General features: G+C 39.6%; 1 protein-coding gene across 1 annotated transcript in view; it reads left to right on the forward strand.

The window, feature by feature from the left end:
* Positions 1 to 14,029, forward strand: part of LOC310764057 (interleukin-20-like) — a 52,540-nt gene that overhangs the window by 14,459 nt on the left and 24,052 nt on the right. Inside the window, exon 2 of the mRNA XM_083617192.1 lies at positions 5,495 to 5,618. The gene's annotated coding sequence lies outside the window, so the exon portion shown is untranslated. The remainder of the gene's footprint in view (positions 1 to 5,494; positions 5,619 to 14,029) is intronic.

Below are 14,029 nucleotides of genomic sequence, written 5' to 3' on the forward strand. Positions count from 1 at the left end.
TGTCCACAGCTATCAGTCACAGTCCCATCAGCTGAAGTCAGTACACCCAATGGTCAGGGATGCTGGGAGTTGCAGTCCAACCAAATTTGATTATGCTGTTCTCTGCAGAAGAGAGTGAGGGACTCACATCATGTCATCTTTATTCCCTGCTCTTCCCACCATCTCAGGCTGAACAAGAGACCTTTTAAAAAATACCTTAGACTCTGAACAAGTACTAGGAAATCAATATGCTAGGAGCTCATTTGAGAGGCTTGTGAGGGATGCAGAGGGTGGGGGAGAGGAAAGTGACTACAAGATGTGTGACTGTTTCTACAGCCAGATCCCATGCATTTTCTTGGTGGTGTGGCCATGTGTCCTACATTATGGAGGGCAGTCCTCTATTTGTAGACATCCTCTCTTTAAGGGTTACCCAGTCCATGTCTGGTGCAAAGCTAAAGAACCAGAAAAAGGGAGAAATTGCCCATCAACAGGTAGCAGTACCTGGTCAGCAGATTGAGCAAGCACACAAGGCACCTGATGTCTTCTCCACTATGGTGAGATGTACTGGTGGTATTGAACTAAGTTTTACTCACCTATTGAACTTATTGTATTTTAATATTTTGTTGGAAGCCACCCAGAGTGGCTGGGGAAACTCAGCCAGATGGGCAGGGTATAAATAAAAATTATTATTATTATTATTTCATTTATTTATTTAAACAACCCATTCAAATAAAGAGCCATTAATCTCAATGGGTCTACTCTGAGTAAAACTTAGTTGAATGCCACTCACTGTCTTGTTCACATTCACAGTACCTTTGGAGTTTGGGTGGGGAGTATATGATTGAGCAATCCTTGTTTGCATAATGCTTTCATGAACAGAAGTTCATGCATTTGCTTCAAAAGGTTGACCAGAATCTATGGCTTAGAGAACATTAGGTCACAAGCAGCCGTTAGCATCAATTTGACCTCAAGAACATAACTGATGCATACACTGTTATATGATCTTTGAGCTCCAGTGGGTTTATTTCTTTTTTGATAAATTTTTGTATTAGTTTTCAATTACAATCCAATAAGAGCCTCATTGTAACAATACCAATATATAATACAATTACTAATACCAATCATTCAAATACCGAATTATATAATTCTAGAATTGATGGTTTGATGATTTTTTTTATTTCTGCATTCCAAAATCTTATTAATTTCAATTACATTCCGGTCATAATAATAACTCCTTATACAGCAATTGCAATTTTAATAACTTCTATTTGTGTTGGCACATTAAATGATTTATAAAGCTACAAGTGAAGCACTCAAACTTTATCCAGTGGGTTTATTTCTTAAACCCACAGATTTATACCCACGGTTGTCCATCCCCCCCACATGCCCTGCACAACTTTGTCGCAACAGAAAAATTAAGATCTGATTGCTTTAACTAGTTCCTGCCTCCATCCTTTCTTCTCTGACCAATAATAGACATAGAGGACACTGATAGGGAGTTGGGCTGCAAAAGCCAACCCCAAATTTTTCACATAAGCAAGACATATGTTCCCATAATATATACAAGCCAACCAGGACAGTCTAGGCAGTTTCTGTGCTTCCCCAATTGTCTCCACCTCAAAAAAATATTTTTTTGTTTGCACTTCTACAGACTTTGGTGACCTCACAGATCTGCTGATCCCTACTCTTTGAGTGCGTGCATGGTGTTGTTTTAGCTACATAAGCAACAATGCTCCAAGAATCCCTGTATTGTATAAATATAAGTTCGTAGGGAGGTAAATAGAAATTATATAAGAAATATGTAACTGTGCGGTATAAAGTAATGGATAGATAAAGTACAGTGAGATTAATTGGAAGTCAGTTTTCAATTTCTTCTCTATAAGTTTTATAATTGTGTTCAGTATCAGGAGTATATATTATGATAATTGTATTAATCTTCTTGTATCTTATAGTGTGGTGGTTTGTTTGATTTTTCTGTTATTTGTTTGTTTGTTTGATTGTATGTTTGTTTACTTGTGTGTGCGTCTGTTTTCTCATAAATGTATTTATTTTAAATTAATAAAGATATTTTTTTTAAAAAAGAGAGAGAATGACTTCAAAAAGTGTTAGATTCATGAAGAATAGGGTGGTGTACACACTCCTGTTTAATCTGCATCCAGTGTGCTCCCACTGCTGGTTTGGGAAGTTGTGCACACATGACATTAGCCCCAATCCATATCCGCCCTGTTGTTTCCTATGAAATACTGCACCTTGATGTGCTTTCCCCCAAATCAGCTTTGATCCAAATTGACAAAAAGAACCTAGCAGCATAGGAGAGACAGTGTGCTGTGTTGGTTAGAGCATCGGACAAGGACCTGGAAGACTAAGGTTGAAATCTCCACTCAGTCATGAAGGGTGACCATGGGCAATTCATAGTTTCTCAGCTTAATTTACCTGACAGGGTTGTTTGTGGGATTAAATGACAGGGAAGAACCATGCACACCACCTTGAGCTCCTCAGAGAAAAAAGTTGGAAATAAATGCTAGAAATAAATAAATAAATAAAGCTGGTGATGTGTGCACAGCCTCAGTCTATGGTAGCTAAATGGAACCTAGTTTTTCAGAGGAAGTATACCGTGAAATCCAGATCTTGCCGGGAGAAACAGGACTGGGATATTGCCTTCATGCCTTGCTTGGAGATTTCCCCAAAACATCTGACTGGAACACAGTGAATACACCAGTCCCTCAGGCCTCGTTCCTATTGAGTAATCTGCTTCTGCACCTGTGGCTTGAGATGGCTGACAGATGTTGTAATTCTGAGAGTGCTTGTAACAACATGTGACCTTCCCATAATTTTAAATGCACTGTATTGCTATTTCATGCAAATGTGATTTACAAGGGGGCTCCCTCTTGTTTGATGTGAGGGGATTTTATGGGGTTGCCCAAAGTACACTTACCTTTTGCATTTGCTTTCACATACATGACATGGTATAAGAAGAGGTGTGTTATTTATACCTGCCCAAGGCTCTGCCTAATGAACTGAGTCATAAGGCAGGCAAGCCAGAAGCGTGTTTGTTTTGGGCCAGCTCAAACCTTAAGTACAAGGATTTGCAGGTGGTATGAGAAGCTGCGATGGTATAACATGAGAGGCTATGATTAATGGTCTTCATTGGCAAGTATCTAACAGGATTCTTATCACTAGTTTTATGTAATACAACATTATAAATCAATGCCGCGCATTTGAAGAGTTTGCCAAAACAAAGTAGTTGTCTCCAGTGTGGTACATAACATTTTTATTATGACTATTGAGCATCTATGAGTACACTCCACGATTCCAGATGAAGCTTTCCTTAAGGCTGCTTAGATCACAGCATGAGTGCTAAACATTCGTTTAAACCTCTCCCACCAAAACCAATAGGCATTTAAAATACTTAACCAACCAAAGGGAAGGAGAGCTCATCTCTCTTTTCAGATGACATTGCTGACGCATGGGGTGGGAGGTCATGGACTCAACTACATTAGTAAAGAAACGACGATTTAAAATTGCTATAAACATGCAACACTAGATGGTGCCAGAGAGCAATAAATTTTTATACGTGTTTTTCCATAGGGGTTTGTGTGTGTGTGTTAAAACGATCTAATTTCTGACTTATTTATAGCGTCGTCCCGTCCCCCCTGTGCGTAGATCCACCCCATGTTTTCTGAGTGGCTAGCTTCAAAGTTAACAACAAAAGCATGTCCAAGAGAACATGCTTTGCATGCAAAAGGTCACAGATTCAATCCTGGAACATCCAAGTAGGGCTGGGAAAGACTTCTGTCATGCCTAGTCCTGACCTATTGCCAGACACAAACTCCTCAGAACATGAACCAGACACTCCACAGGTTGAAGACCTTATGGAGCACACAGGGTCTCCTGGAACCAGTACTGAGGATCCCCTCTAGTGACAGACAGCTGAAGAACCCTTGAAGAGCTATGAAATAGCATGTGTTAACAGACCTGAAGTCATTGTGTGGCTCACGAGTAAGGATGTTTATTTGTGCACAAGCAATCTCTGGAACGCCTTTGCTTCCAGTGGATGTGGTTAGGGCATTGTCTAGGTAGGCGGAGACCTCCAGGTATCCCACCTGAGGGAAGGCAAAGCCAAGCCTATGCTGATGGAGCCGCTCCAGATCTAGGGGCTGCACGCGTCCACGCAAAGGGCGCCCCCCGTTTTAAGCGGGGAGCGGTCATTGTCTAGGAAGCCAAAGCATTTCCATTTGTTGCAAACAACACAGGTCTCTGGCTTCTTCTTTTTTAAAAATTATTAGTAATTTCAACATCACATTTTATCAAAAAACATATCATCCTTAAATTTCCCCTCTCTGTTTTTCCCTCCCCTCAACATAACCCACCACCCCCCAGACTTCCCTCAGCTCCTGTCTCTGGTTTGTCAGCATATGTTATTTTCTGCATGTTACAAAACTGTACAGATCCTCAATTTATCTATCTGAATGTTATCAATATAAAAAGTTTGTGAAAGTTTATTCAAAGCCTGCCAAGGAGTCCAGTTCATTTTGTTGTTTCTTTAAATACTTTGTAAAGGGTTCCTATTCATCTTTAAAATCACAGTTATCCTTGTCATGTAGTTTGTGTGTCAATTTTGCCAATTCTGCATAGTCCATCAATTTTTCTTGCCATAGTTTTTTAGTCGGGATTTCCTCGTTCTTCCATCCTTGTGCTATTAAGACTCTTGCTGCCGTTGTCGCATACATAAAGATATTTTTCAGTTTCCTTGGCAGGTCTTTTCCTACAATCCCTAACAAAAAAGCTTCAGGTTTTTTAACAAATGTTAATTGGAACATATTCTTCAGTTCATTATATATCATTTCCCAAAACTTTTTAATTTCATTACAATCCCACCACATATGATAAAAGGTCCCTTCTTTTTCTTTACACTTCCAACACATATTTGAACTGGTTTTGTACATTCTTCCTAGTTGCACTGGTGTTATATATCATCTATACATCATCCAGTGGCGTAGCGTGGGTTGTCAGCACCCGGGGCAAGGCAAGTAATTTGCGCCCCCTAACCTGTGGATTTGCGCCCCCTAACCCGTGGATTTGCGTCCCCTAACCCTAACCCCCTGATGTTGCGCCCGGTGCGGCCGGCCCCCCCCCTGCACCCCCCCATGCTACGCCACTGACATCATCTTCATATAATTTTCTTTCAGCAAGGAGCGATCTGTAAATTTTAAATCACTTTTCCATAACGTTTCCCAATCTTCCAGCATAATATTATGACCTATATCTTGTGACCATTTAATCATAACTGATTTCACATCTTCGTCTTTCGTCTCCCATTCTAGCAGGATGCTACATGTACCCTTCAATAATTTGACTTTCCCTTCTACCACTTCCCTTTGAAACCTTGATATTGTGTAAGTGAATCCTTTCTTATTGTCTTCTTTGTATGTTTCATGTAATTGTTGATAGTGCAACCAACTCTGAAAGTGATCTTTTATCTCATCATAATCTCTTAGTTTCCATTTTTGTTCAGGTCTCTGGCTTCTTAGACACCCACCTTGCTGTACATTGCCTGAACACGCTGTACTGCTGATTTTTGACCACGGGTCTTCAACTGGTGTGTTGGGACGCATGTTTGGGTCATGACGTAATCCAAGGCAGGTCGCAACAGGAGCACTACTACCATGCAAATATATGGCAAAAGATTAAGAAATGGGTCCCCAAATGCATGTTTGGGTAAAAAGTGAGTCCTGGGTCTGCAAAGGTTGAAGATACCTGCTTTTGAGTGTTGCCTGAGGTAGACTTTTTGAAACTATGCTTTTTGAACCCCACTATCTGCAGTAATAATAATAATAATAATAATAATAATAATAATAATAATAATAATAATTTATTCATATCCCGCCCTCCCCAGCTGAAGCTGGGCTCAGAGCGGCTAACAATAAAAGTAACACAGCATTCTAAAATCAATTCATTCTAAAATCAATTCAAAATCAAATTAATGGCAACCATTGGGCTAGAGTTCGATGACGATTACCAAAGGAGGGGGTCAGACTGTGCCTTGGCCAAAGGCCTGGTGGAGCAACTCTGTCTTGCAGGCCCTGCGGAAAGATGTCAGGTCCCGCAGGGCCCTAGTCTCTTGTGACAGAGCGTTCCACCAGATCGGGGCCACAGCCAAAAAAGCCCTGGATCTGGTTGAGGCCAGCCTAACCCCCCTGTGGCCCGGGACCTCCAAGATGTTTTTGTTTGAAGACCGTAAGGTCCTCTGTGGGACATAACAGGAGAGGCGGTCGTTTAGGTACGTGGGTCCTAGGCCTTATAGGGTTTTAAGGGTTAAAACCAGCACCTTAAACCTGATCCTGTGCTCCATGGGGAGCCAGTGCAGCTGGTATAGCTGGTAAGTGTGGCCCAAGGGCACCCCCTGAAGCATAATAGTCTGAAGCTTTGGAGAGCTTTGGTGGTAGATGCGTCCCTGTGGTGGTGGAACTAGAGCTAGTGCTTGGTACCTGACTCTGTAGTATAACAAAAACATCAGAAGAACCCTGCAGGATCTGGCCAAAGCCCGTCTAGTCCACCATCCTGTTTATATTGTGGCCAGCCAGGTGCCTTTAGCTTGCAAGGAGAACCTGAATATAATATCTCTCATTCTACCACTAACCATTCTCTTAAACAAATATATCTTTCACCAAGTAAACAAATATATCTTTCACCAAAACCATCTTGAGAAGTTTGAAAGCCTGGGATTTGAAGCATTGTAACTTAAAAAAAATAAAAATCAATTCTGAGCTTTACGGGCACAAAGTGTATCTTACTCCATTCTAGTTGCTTTAATACCTGAATCTTTTCCTCCCAATTCAGTGGGTTTTGAGTTCCTCCCTCCAAGAAAGGAGGTGGAGGTACTCATGACAATCTAACATGGACAATGCAATTCTACTTGGTACATCTACTCAGAAGTTGTTGTGTGGTATGGTGTGGTGGTTAAAGTGCTGGACAAGTAGCTGGAAGATCAGGGTTCAAATCCCTACTCAGCCAGAAAACATTATCCTCCCAATGTGCTATGCTTCCTAGCTTAGTGTTGGCTTTTGCCAGGTGCAGGTACCAATAACATTCTGAAGAAAACAATACTTCAATTTGAAAGATGAATTACAACTCACAAGCAATTACTGAAAGTATAAGTTTCAGTTTTGGTGGCTGCCTGCCTTTATGAATGGCCAACAGACTGATTCATTCGTTCTTGATTCAGATTACAAAAGCTAAGGGGGAAAAAACCAATGAACAGGTAGTTTCTGTCTGCTTAGTACAATGAGGGGTCAGCCTGTTGAGCAAGTATTGAATCATTAATGTACTTTGAGGCTGACATGTGGGTAGAGATGCTGTGGTTTTGGACTTTGCTTTTTACTGGTAGGAAGGAGCCATAGAAATGAGTAATGAGGTCCTAAAAGTCGAAATGGTTATCTTGGTCTATTCATTCCTATAACTGTTTTGTTGTTCTTTTTTGCAACGACACACACGCAAACAATATCAGCAGCATTCTTAATTTACAAAAATGCTACTGCTTGGTATGCCAATTTTTACAAGTTCACAACAAACAAATACATTGTGCAAATTATATGATCCACAATGAACCAATGGTAAATTATCATTCAGAAAATCAAGTTGATGTACCAGAAAAGTGGTTTTAATGCATTTAATACAGCAGCACATTTGTTAGGTTAAGAAAAAGAAAAAGAAATGGACTCAGGGACGGAGAATTATAAAGCGTCAAAATCGAGATGTGGAAAATATGGAAACAACAAGGAGAGGCAGGACTGAGATATGGATATATGCTTCAGAGATCCAGACTGTGGGGAGCTCTGAAAAATTAATAAAAATAATTTGGACTATAATTTACTCTTTTTTATTTTAATTGGAGTGTTATGATTGGATATATTATTTGGATGTTTTTTATTGGAAAATCAATAAAAATGATTTAAGAAAGAAAGAAAGAAAGAAAGAAAGAAAGAAAGAAAGAAAGAGAAAGAGCTGCCTGGCCCTTAAAGACTCACAAATTTATTGTCACAGACTCTGTAGACTAGAGCCCATATCATCAAATGCAACTAGAAAATGTCTTAGCTGTAAAATATTGTAGAGGAGAATGAAGATTAGAGCTCAAAGACAATTGCAGAACTTGATATGCCCATAAAGCTTCCATTTAGCAGGTTTGCACATTCATTTCAACGGAGAGGGCAGCTTTGCAGTCTAGAGCCAGCACTCTAGTGAAATGGAAGGTGGGGAAATTCTGAGCCTGCATCAGAGCCCTTGTATCTGCAAGAAGATTGAAGTCACTGCTACTATAAGCCAACTTCTTCGTTTGTCATGGATTGCCTTCCTTGCTCTTACTCTGCTTTCCTCTCTGTCAAGTTTCCAGATAGTAGTTATATACAAGCACATAGAAAGGATTTTGTGGAGAGGAACAAGCTGGTCACCAGCATTTCCCCACTCTCAAGCACTGCCTTGATTTGCTAGTTGTTCTTCCAACTAGCCACAAATGCTTTGTTAACTTTAGTCAACTCTATCTCAACTGGTAATACTAAACACATGATATTGGATTTGTATTTAGCTATGACTAACCTAATTCCCACCAGGTCTGAGCATGACCAAGCCTGGATCCAATCTATTATGTATTGCATTATGATGTTATGAAAACATTGCAGTTGACTTAATTATGGTGTTTGCAGCTGTAACGTAGCAGCATAGATTTCTGATGCATTTTTAAAAAATACCAAAGTTTGATGGTATTTCAGAATTCTGTAAAAATAATTTTTGGGGCACTAAGAACACTTCTTCAGTCAGTTTCTTTGTGGTGAGCTTTTGCAAAGGAACAAGACTGAAAAGGAGTTATTATTATTATTATTACCCAGCATTCACCCTAAGGTCACAGGGTGGGTTACTACAATTTAAAATACACTGAAAACAGTTTTTTAAAATTTGCAGTTACAAAATAATACTAATACTACTACTAATAATAATTTTATTATTTATACCCCGCTCATCTGGTTGGGTTTTCCCAGCCACTCTGAGCGGCTTACAGCACACACAAAAAATTGTAAAACATTAGACATTAAAAATTTCCCAATACAAGGTTGCCTTCAGATGTCTTCTAAAAGTCGGATACAGTATTTGATTATTTCCTTGACATGTGATAGGTGGGCATTCCCTGTAACCTCACTTCTCGCAGGGATGGAACCACCAGAAGGACCCTCAGTGCTGGACCTCAGTGTCCTGGTTGAACGATGGGGGTGGAGACACTCCTTCAGGTATACTGAGCCGAGGCCTTTAGGGCTTTAAGGGGCAAGGATCAAGGAGACAGTGGTCGGTTTCACTCATCCAAGCAGCCTGTCCACATCCTCGGAGGTAACAGATTGGAATTGATCCCATGCAACTTGACTAGACAGGACTCTAGCACTCTCCCACTCTGACCCTACTACCATGGTGGAGTCTACCTCTTTCTGAAACTTTATCTGCAAAAAAAATTGCAAAATCATTGTAGGAGATATTGGGGTCTTCACCAGGCCCTGATGGTGGAGGTGGTTCCGTTAGATTGCAAACCACCTGAAAGAGTCTCCTGCTGCTGTTTTCTGCAGAAGCAACAGAGGCGGCGAAGAAGGTCCTCTTCACCGTCGCTGTCACCACTTGTTAGACTCAACGTTGAGCTCTAACCCCTGTATGGTCTGATTCAGAATGAGTTTTCTGCCACCAGCACTCTAGCCGTCTCAGTGACTGTTTCATCGCCCACAGCTCTAGGGAAACCATGGGACTGTCCAGGCTCCATGCAATTGGAGAGGGCACTTCAGAGCCAGACAGTCGATAGCCCTGGTTAACTCCGCATTCCAGCAGGTCACCAAGGAATCAGCTGAAATGCAGTCACAGAAAACAGGATAGATCCTGAAAATATACAGCTCCTTCAATTCATTTTAGCTGCCCTTTCTGCAATTCATCACTAGCCTATCAAACACATACTGCCAATTTTTGCTAGCAGACTTTCGTTCTCATGATCACTCATAGGAGCCAAATTGTTAAGAACTCAAGTTGCTGTTTGAAAGCTTTTTGTGAGTAAGATTCATATTACAAATCGAAAACTGTTTGCAAGTAAGATTTGTCTTCACTGAAGAACTACAGCTATGCTTGGGCTTTCTCAGAGTATCTGAAAATAGCCTTGGATGTGTGTAGAGAAATGTACACTGTTGCAGTAATAAGTCAGTATTACTCTGTAGTCCCATTGCTCTAAGAAGGACTCATTGCACTGGAAATCACTAGTGCAGCTATTTAGTTGAATTCAGCCCACTACATCTGCCAGGTCCCCTTAAATAATCAAAGGCTTGAATATTCTTTCTTGTGGTTTTGGTTTTGTTCCTGAAAACTCTTGATTGAGCCATCTTGAAGAGGCATTCTCATACTACAGGAAGCAGCTAATCAATATGCTGGTCATATTAAGCAGCCCTTTCTCACATTCCTTGTGACTGCTTCCATGGAGACTTCCATGCTTCCATAGGGTGAATGGGGAGCTGCCCAACCAACCTCAAGTCTGCCCTCAGCCAGCTTCCCTTTGCCATGCCTTCTTACTTAAAAGCAGTCCAGGGGGTGGCATTAGCTGTCAACTTCCTTCTCCACAGTCTCAGTATTGTCATTGTAGAGCTCTACAGAGAGGAAAATGGGAAGAAACTAGAACTCATTGGCTGTGACCCTCATCACCTCAGACTCTATCTACTGCTGACTTCGGTGATGTCTACCCTATCAGTCCTCATGGGAAACCACCAACACTGGACCGCTTAAGAAAGACCCCTGTGACCTGTTAGAAGGTAGAAGCAAGCTACCCCAAGCTTGTGCCATCTACTCAAGTCAGCCTGTTCTGTACTTTATACCATTTACTTGCATGAGACTTAAGAGTCTTGGTTTCCCTCAGGCCCTCTAACAGAAATGTCTTTTTATTCCTTTTTTAAATGTCCAACTTGCAACCACTTTCATGGGACCTCTTTGTCCTTTTCTGTTGTTCCTAGAAAAAGTGTTGCTTTACTGTCCCCAATTGCTCCAAGGATCAAAAATAACATTTGCTCACTTTTATTTGTTTTTGTACAGTGTTACTGCTGAAACATCAAATCACCATATCAAAAGGATAAAAAAAAGCAATGAAAGCATAAATATGTTGAGTTGTACTGAAACTAAGGTGCTGTTCTGCAAAGGAAAGGTGTTGCCTATTCACAGCTATTGCATATCTCACATACAATGTTGTATCAGAAAAGTGAAACTAAATCCAAGGATATTCTTCCATTTTGAGAAATGGGCGACAGAGATTAGCTGCAGAACTGCCTGCTATAACATAACATCTTCCATTACCGCTTACAGAAGCATTTGCAGAATATCACAAAGGTTATTTGAACCCAGTGCTCTCAAATGTAGTTGCTGTGGGAGCACTCACCATTGACAATATTGGTATTGAAAGCTTTTGCAGATGACCTAGTTTTGACGTTACAGGAGCCAGAATCTAGTACGAAAAGAGTATTAGAATTGATTCAAGAATTTGGTCATGTGGCAGGATTTAAGTTGAACAAGTCAAAAACCAAAGTGCTTGAGAAAAATTTTACACCAATTGAGAAAGAGAGGTTTCAGAAGGAGACAGGTTTAACATTAGTTAAGAAAGTAAAATATTTGGGGGTTAATATGACTGCTAAGAACTTAAATTTATTTAAATATAACTATGAGAAATGTTGGATAGAAGTGAAAAAAGATTTGGAAATATGGTCAAATTTGAAGCTTTCCCTGTTGGGTCGATGCAGCTATAAAGATGAATGTATTGCCAAAAATGTTATTTCTGTTTCAATCATTGCAAATTTTGGACAAGATGGATTGTTTCAAGAAGTGGCAGAGAGACATTTCCAGATTTGTCTGGCAGGGCAAGAAGCCTAGAATAAAATTTAAAATATTAACTGACGCAAAGGAAAGAGGTGGATTTGCCCTGCCAGACCTTAAACTTTATTATGAATCAGCAGCATTCTGCTGGTTGAAAGACTGGCTGCTTCTTGAGAACACAGACATTTTGGACCTAGAAGGTTTTAACAACGTTTTTGGATGGCATGCATATTTGTGGTACGACAAGGTTAAAGCACATAAAGCATTTAAAAACCATATTGTCAGGAAAGCACTGTTTAATGTCTGGATAAGATACAAAGATTTACTGGAAAATAAAACCCCAAGGTGGTTGTCACCAATGGAAGTGAAGGCTCAGAAAAAGCTCAATATGGAGGCCAAATGGCCGAAATATTGGGAAATATTGGAACAAGAAGGAGACAAATTGAAATTGCAGAGTTTTGAGAAATTAAAAGATAAAGTGCGAGACTGGCTTCATTATTATCAAATAAGAGAGGCCTATAATTTGGATAAAAAAATTGGCTTCCAGGTGGAAAAATCAAAATTGGAAACAGAACTGTTAGATCCCAAAACTAAGATACTTTCAAGAATGTATAACTTGCTGTTAAAATGGAATACGCAGGATGAAACGGTTAAATCTGCTATGATCAAATGGGCACAAGATATTGGTCACAACATTATGTTTGCTGACTGGGAACAGTTGTGGACCACTGGTATGAAATTTACGGCATGTAATGCCTTAAGAGAGAATATTATGAAAATGATTTACAGGTGGTACATGACACCAGTCAAGCTTGCAAAAATATATCATTTGCCCGATAATAAATGTTGGAAATGTAAAGAAAATGAAGGTACATTCTTTCACCTTTGGTGGACGTGCCCAAAGATTAAGGCTTTCTGGGAGATGATATATAATGAAATGAAAAAGGTATTTAAATATACCTTTCTGAAGAAACCAGAGGCCTTTCTCCTGGGCATAGTCGGCCAATTGGTGCCAAAGAAGGATAGAACTTTTTTATGTATGCAACAACAGCAGCAAGAATACTTATTGCAAAGTATTGGAAGACACAAGAGTTACCCATTCTGGAAGAGTGGCAGATGAAGGTGATGGATTATATGGAATTGGCGGAAATGACTGGCAGAATCTGAGACCTGTGAGAAGAGTTGGTGGAAGAAGACTGGAAGAAATTTAAAGACTACCTTCAGAAACACTGTAAAATTAATGAATGTTAAAATGATGTTGGACTGAAAATAAGTGGCATTAGCAACAAAGTTAATAAGAATATGCAAAAATGAATTGATAAATGGATGAAAATATAGAGTTATAATATGTTAAGATATAGAGTTAAGATAAACGAAAGAAGGTAAGGATTTGCTGATTTGATTATTTAAATGGGAATACAAAAAGGGGAGGTGTGAGGAGGTCAAGGAAACAAGCTAATGAGTTTAAAGTTACTAAAAACGGATTTGTTTTTTAATTTTTTTTATCTATTTGTTTTTTGTATTTTGTATTTTTATTCCTTTTTTTTCCTCTTTTATGTATTTTTCTATGTTTTCTTTTTTGTATCTTTTTCTTTCTATGTGACTTTTTTCTATTTTGTAAACTTATGTTTTTGTAAAATCACAATAAATATCTAATAAAAAAAAAGACAATATTGGTAATGGGTTTAGTCAACACTTTTGCACACAGTCAAAGGCCTCTCTCTTCTTTTTTATCACTTTCAATTACTGTCTCACTGTGCTGCTTTTAACCAGATGTTGCAAAAAGTGAGTTATATAAAAATTGTTGCAAAATTTTAAAATGCACAGAAAATGACAGTTGCAGCCTTTGGAAAACTCCCAGAACATTGTCTTGATGTTCTTGTGAAATATTTTAAAGAAGAAGGGGGGCGGGAATGTCCACCTGATTTCTTAAACTAGCAGAAGTTCACTGAACTCTTTAAAACAGGGTGGACAAAGTAGGCCTCATTCCGCTTTTATGCATGACATTTGGGTAACTGAATCTAATCGTCTTCTTCCCATGCTTTCTTGAGTTAAAGCTATGATTTGAGTGAATTCTGTGGCCTTGTTTCAAACCCTTAACACCATTCAGGCAAAGCTAGGAGAAAATGCAGTGTCTCCTACTACCAATTATGCAACGGCATCTGCTAACAGTCCACTGCTA

This window comes from Podarcis filfolensis, assembly GCF_964270895.1.
Source record: "Podarcis filfolensis genome assembly, chromosome: 6".
Lineage (NCBI taxonomy): Eukaryota > Metazoa > Chordata > Lepidosauria > Squamata > Lacertidae > Podarcis > Podarcis filfolensis.